The 5,834-nt window shown below is 48.2% G+C and overlaps 1 pseudogene; it reads left to right on the top strand.

Annotated features, from left to right (window-relative positions):
* Positions 1-1,241: 1,241 nt before the first annotated feature.
* Positions 1,242-2,563, top strand: LOC118000341 (annotated as a pseudogene).
* The last annotated feature ends 3,271 nt before the right edge of the window (positions 2,564-5,834 follow it).

Raw genomic sequence — 5,834 nt, 5'->3', positions numbered from 1 at the left:
AAAGAAAGAAAGAAAGAAAGAAAGAAAGAAAGAAAGAAAGAAAGAAAAAGATTCACAATGCTTCCTATTACAGTCTTTTCTTATTCAGAAAAAGATCTGAAACCCAATCTGGGCTAATTTGGGGTACAACATGAACATTTCCTTCTTATCCATAAAAAAAATTATGATTTGAGTACATAATGATCCTTTCCAGATACACGTTGTCTTCAGAATATGAAAATGTATCATTAGGAAGATAGAAAAGCAATTGTAAAAGTCCTGAAAACAATAAAACTCAGTTAAGTCTTTGATTTCTAACTCAGGCTTAGCCTGCATTTTGAAGAGGAAGGGCTATCAAACAGGTATGCAGGCACACCACTTGTGTCTTCGTGTGACTCATGGAGACTCTGGAAAGCAAACAGACCACAAAACTATGACCAAGTGCTTACCAAAGTCAACCAAACCTTAGATGTCCCCAAATTTGTCTGTGGCAGATCAGTTTCTACCCCTTGCAGAATCTGGTGACCAAAAACATATGACCTATTTCAAGACTTGAGCCAGCAAGGTCCTGTTTCAGTTCTTAAAAGAAGTCCCAGGAGTTTTCAGTCCTATTCCACCCTCTACACACCTTGCACTTACCCACCATTAGGAAAACATTTGTCACACTGCAGTTGGGTTTCTGGATGTCTGTCTTCCCCAGAGACTGAACATACGGACATGTCTCCTTTGTGTTTCTCTCCCCAGTGCCTCTTGTACGACTCACCACACCTACTATATATTCAACCCCTGTGATCCAAGGCAGCCTGACACCAAAGTGTGTCCTAGTCTTGCAATTACACCCACTGCATCCCTAAGAACTGAAGAAAAAAATACCTGGAATACATGGGCAAATGAGCATTCACATCCCATGCCATTCTCTCCACCCCAAATACCCTTTCTTTCATTTTTGACACTTCTCAGGTCTCCTCCGGAAGACATTTCCTTATTGATTCCCACTCACTTCTGACTATGTCTTGCCACTGTGCCTCTCTTAGCAGTTAGTACTCAATGTGTGTTAGAGGAATTGTCACCTCTTTCACTCTGCAGCAGTGTGCTGCCCTGAGGAGGCTTTCTCTGGGCTCTGCCCTTTGGCTCTCCTTCTCCTTCATCTACTCAGAAAACTCCCCACTTCCTAAGCCTCCCTCTTCCTGCCCTCCTTTCCCACAGAGGAAGCATCTCTGAGGTGGGTGGAGCAGGGCCCAAGTCAGAGATTCTCACCCGACTGTTCATCACAATCATCTAGAGGTTGGAAAATAACAGATGGGGGCTCTCTGCTCCTCCCCATTCAACAGACAGCAGCATCTTCTTGTGCTGTGCCAGCTGCATCCCCAAGATATGATGGTGAAGGTCAGAGTAAATGGATTTGGCCATATTGGGCACCTGGTCACCAGGGCTGCTTTTAACTCTGGCAAAGTGGACATTGTCACCACCAATGACCCCTTCTCATTGACCTCAAATACATGGTCTACATGCTCCAAGTATGATTCCACCCATGACAAAGTCAATGGCACAGTCAAGGCTGAGAATAGGAAACTTATCATCAAAAGAAAGCCCACCTCTGGGGCACCTGGGAAGTTCAGTCGATTAAGAACCTACCTTCAGCTGAGGTCATGATCCCAGGGTCCAAGGATGGAGCCCCGCATTGGGCTCCCTGCTCAGCAGGGAGCCACTTCTCCCTCTCCAGCTTACCCTGCTTGTGCTCTCTCTCTCTTTGTCTCAAATAAATAAATAAAATCTTTAAAAAAAGAAAAGAAAGCCCATCTCCATCTTCTAAGAGAAAGTTCCCGCCAACATCATGGGGTGATGCTGGTACTGAGTACCTTGTGGAGTCCACTGGGGTCTTCACCACCATGAAGAAGGCTGGGGCTCATTTGAAAGGTAGAGCTAAGAGGGTCATCATCTCTGCCCATCCTGCTAATGCCCCCATATTTGTGATGGGTGTGAACCATGAGAAATATACAACTTTCTCAAGATTGTCAGCAATGCCCCCTATACCACCAAATGCTTGGCCCCTCTGGCAGGGGTCATCCATGACAACTTTGGCATAATGGAGGGACTCATGACCACAGTCCATGCCATCACTGCCACCCTGAAGACTGTCGATGGCCCCTCTGGGAAGCTGTGGTGTGGTGGCCAAGAGACTACCCAGAACATCATCCCTGCTTCTACTGGTGCTGCCAAGGCTGTAGGCAAGGTCATCCTTGTACTGAACCGGAAGCTCACTGGCATGGCCTTTCATGTCCCCACCCCCAACATGTCATTCGTGGATCTGACCTGCCATCTGGAGAAAGCTGCCAAATACGATGACATCAAGAAGGTGGTGAAGCAGGCATCAGAGTGTCCCCTCCAGGGCATCCTGGGCGACGCTGAGGATCAGCTGGTCTCCTGTGACTTCAACAGTGACACCCACTCTTCCACCTTTGATGCTGGGGCTGCGTTGCCCTTAATGACCATTTTTGTCAAGCTCATTTCCTAGCACAACAATGAATTTGGCCATAGCGACTGAGTGGTAGATTTTGTGGTCTATGTGGCCTCCAAAGAGTAAGAGCCCCCTGGACCACCAGCCCCAGCAAGAGCAAGAGGAAGAGAGGGGCCTTCGGCTGCTAGGGAGTCCTTGCCCCAACTTCTCCCCCAACACACTGAGAATCTTCTGACCTCTACACGGTTTCCATTCCAGACCCCCTGAAGAAGGGGAGGGGCTTGGGGAGAACTGCCTTGTCATGTACTATCAATAAAGGACACTGTACCCAGCCAAAAAAAAAAGGAAAAATAACAGATGGGTATGTGTGATCATTGCTTTCTGGAAGAAAACAGATCACAAGTCACTGTTGGAAGTGTTCGCCTTTGAAAGGAAGGACTGAGGCCTGGATAGAAGGGGTACAGACTTTCTTTCTGTACTGTGAATTTTTACTTTGGGCATGCATGTCATTTAATTTTCTTAAAACATGGAAAAAACAGATGCTCAGGGTCTGCTCCCAGATATGATTACTTAGAATATCCAGGAAGGGGCCTCAGCAGCCGTATTTTATTTAAAGCTTTGGGTGATTTTGATGCAAAGGCAGAGTTGGGGCCCATGGAGGAGAAAAAGGATATATTCGAGTTGTCTAGGGGTGAATGCACATGTGATTATATGTGGGAGGGTGGGGGTTGGGAGCAGGATTCCACAACTTAAAAAAAAAAAAAAATTCCCCTCTCCAAAATTCTTTGCATAGAAGTTCCTTAGCCTTCTCCCCAGAAGCCAGTTCAGACAGTAGGCTCAGTCTCCAGAGCCTAAGGAAAGGCCAGAATGAAGCTTGTTCCCCATTGGAGGGTGAATAGTGAAAGGTGACAAGTACGGACTCGGGAGCCAGGCAGCCCAAGTTCCGGTCCTGGCCCTAACTGTGCTTCCAGACACTTTTCTCTGCCTTCGTGACCTCATTAGGGTTGTGTGAAGATGGTGTGTGCTGCTATGTCCAGAGTACTTAGAGCCAGGCCCGGTAGAGGAAAAGCACAGTGTAATCACTGGCTATCAGCACAGGAAAGCAGGGGAGCCCGTTGTTACCAGGAAAGCTGAAGCAGGTCATCCCCTTCTTCCTCTGTGCCCCTGCAGAGCCACACTGCTGTCCCTGTGCCATCACACCACGATGCCATGATCTGTGTGCATGCCTGTCTGCATGACTGGGGTATTAGTGCCCTATGGGAGACACCACTTCCCGTGGGATTTGTGTCATCCCTTGCACAGATAGCAGTGGCCTCTGAGAAACTGTAAAGCGTGCCAAGGAAGGAGTCACTTAGTTACAAAGCTGGAGCATCTCTTTCTTCCAGGAAGCCATCCTTGACCTAGCCACATTTAACTATCTCCTCCTCTTCCTCTGTGGACTCACCTCCTGGTAGCTGGTCAACAGTCCACCACCTGAGGCTGAAATTCCATCTCTCCCCGCAGGCGAGGGCTCCTGGACGATGAGCCTTTTCTTCTCCCGTGTTACTTACACACGTCCAGATCTCCGTGCATTTCTTGGCACACAGCAGGAGTGCAATAAATGTCTGTTGAGTCAGATTGCTGTTCTCCTCTGACCCTGCTGACATTCTCCGCGACACCTACAGGAGGCAAACAAGGTGTGAACCGGCCGTAGAGTCTCCATATCAGTGCGGGTGCGGTGGGGTGGAGGCAGAGGTGGCTTTATCTCTAAGAGAAGCTTTTTTTTTTTTTAGTAAACAGTCTGCACATACTTGAAAAAGAGGAACGGGGCGTGCCCTGGTTCTAAAATCCTAGATAATTTTACTTCATCGGCAGCACGGCCCTTTGTTCTTTATTAAAACTGCATAGGAATAACCTTGCCACGCTATTGCTACTATTAATAATGTGTAGACCTTATCACATTACAAATTGTATTATGAAAATTGAGTGCCAACACCAGGGAAAACTGATAGGACAGAGCTACCTCATTCTCTGATAAGGAAGCGGACTTCCTTCGGACCTGCGCTGGCTCCCTTCTGGGCCTGCGAACAAACGGCAGCCTCCTCAGCCCCCACCCCCTGGGCCTGCGCGCCCCAGTCAAAGGGATCCGTAAGGCCCTTTCGCAAGGTGCCGCCAGGCCTCCTAAATAGAACTGGCGACGAGCTGCGGCTCCGTGGCCAGCAGTTTGCCTTCAGAACCACCAGCAGGCCTTTCAAAATGACAGGAACCCAGTCCAATCCACACAGTTCTCAGTTTTTATAGGGACATCTTTCCATAGTTTCACCTCAGGCTTCCAAACCACACTTGTAAACAGGGCGTCGTCCTCACTTTGTGTCTTACCCTCCTCCCTCCTGTGTGAACTAGGAATTCTTCTCATCTCACTAGCTCCGCCCCTCTCCCCCCCCCCCCCAGGGGCTGCCCAGGGGCTCCCCAGGAGGATCTCAACTCCCTCTTCTGAGGGTGGCGCTCTGTGAGGAGGCTACGTGCAGCACTGCGTCTGTGGGAAGGAGAAGGTTTCCATCCACAGTTTATTAAACCCAGTTCGGCGGGGCCCGTCCTCCATTAGGAGCTAGAGCACCGTGTCCACCCTTCCACGGGACGACCCTGAGGGGAATACCTCCGCAGGGCTTTCTTTTGCCTACGAAAACCAAATGAGGTCTGAACCCAATGAGGGTCTGGTTTAACTTCCTCAAATCACCCCCTTATTCTTCCTGGGAAAGACCTGCCCAGCGACCCAGACTGATTCTCCGGATTTCAAATGCAAATTGCACACACTCGCATGCACACACAGGCACACACACGCTGTGAGAGTTTTTATGGGGTAAATGGTGGCGTCGTGAACGTCCAAGTTCAGCACCACTTTTTAACTTTCCATCACCAGGCCTTATCTTTCCAGAAAAGAGATGAAAAGGTCTGAGGGAGGGAGGTGATCATAGAGATGGGAATGGCTTTTATTAAAAGAGTGTTTTCCCAGACCTTAACTAAACCTCATCCACTTTCGTCAGTCAGGGCCGACAGTTGAGAGCAATATTAGAGGAGGTAATTGCATGTATCAGTCAACAGCTTTTGTCCCGCGGCCGCTGAGAATTACAGTAAAACGGGGCACAGGAAAACAGCATACTGGATTAAAGGCAAAAAAGATCTTTCTCCAGTTTCTCTCTACTCACCAGCTGTTATGTTCTGCGGCAGAGACAGAAGCAGCAATAATATCTGGGGGAAATCTAGCCTACCACAGTCTGGGGCTTTTTTTTTTTTTTCCTCCTTCTGTTTTTCCTCCGCCTTAAAAGTGATTAAGCTTCGACTTTAAAGAGAAACTTTTTCAAAAAGCATTCCATCTCACCATAGCAACTAAGCTATTGACCGTATATGAATTTTTCTC

The sequence above is a fragment of the Mirounga leonina genome, unplaced genomic scaffold, assembly GCF_011800145.1.
Source record: "Mirounga leonina isolate KUSES-001 unplaced genomic scaffold, KU_Mleo_1.0 Mir_115, whole genome shotgun sequence".
In the NCBI taxonomy this organism is placed as follows: domain Eukaryota; kingdom Metazoa; phylum Chordata; class Mammalia; order Carnivora; family Phocidae; genus Mirounga; species Mirounga leonina.
Note: the sequence above shows the minus strand (reverse complement) of the source record. Positions and strands in the feature narration are given on the sequence as shown.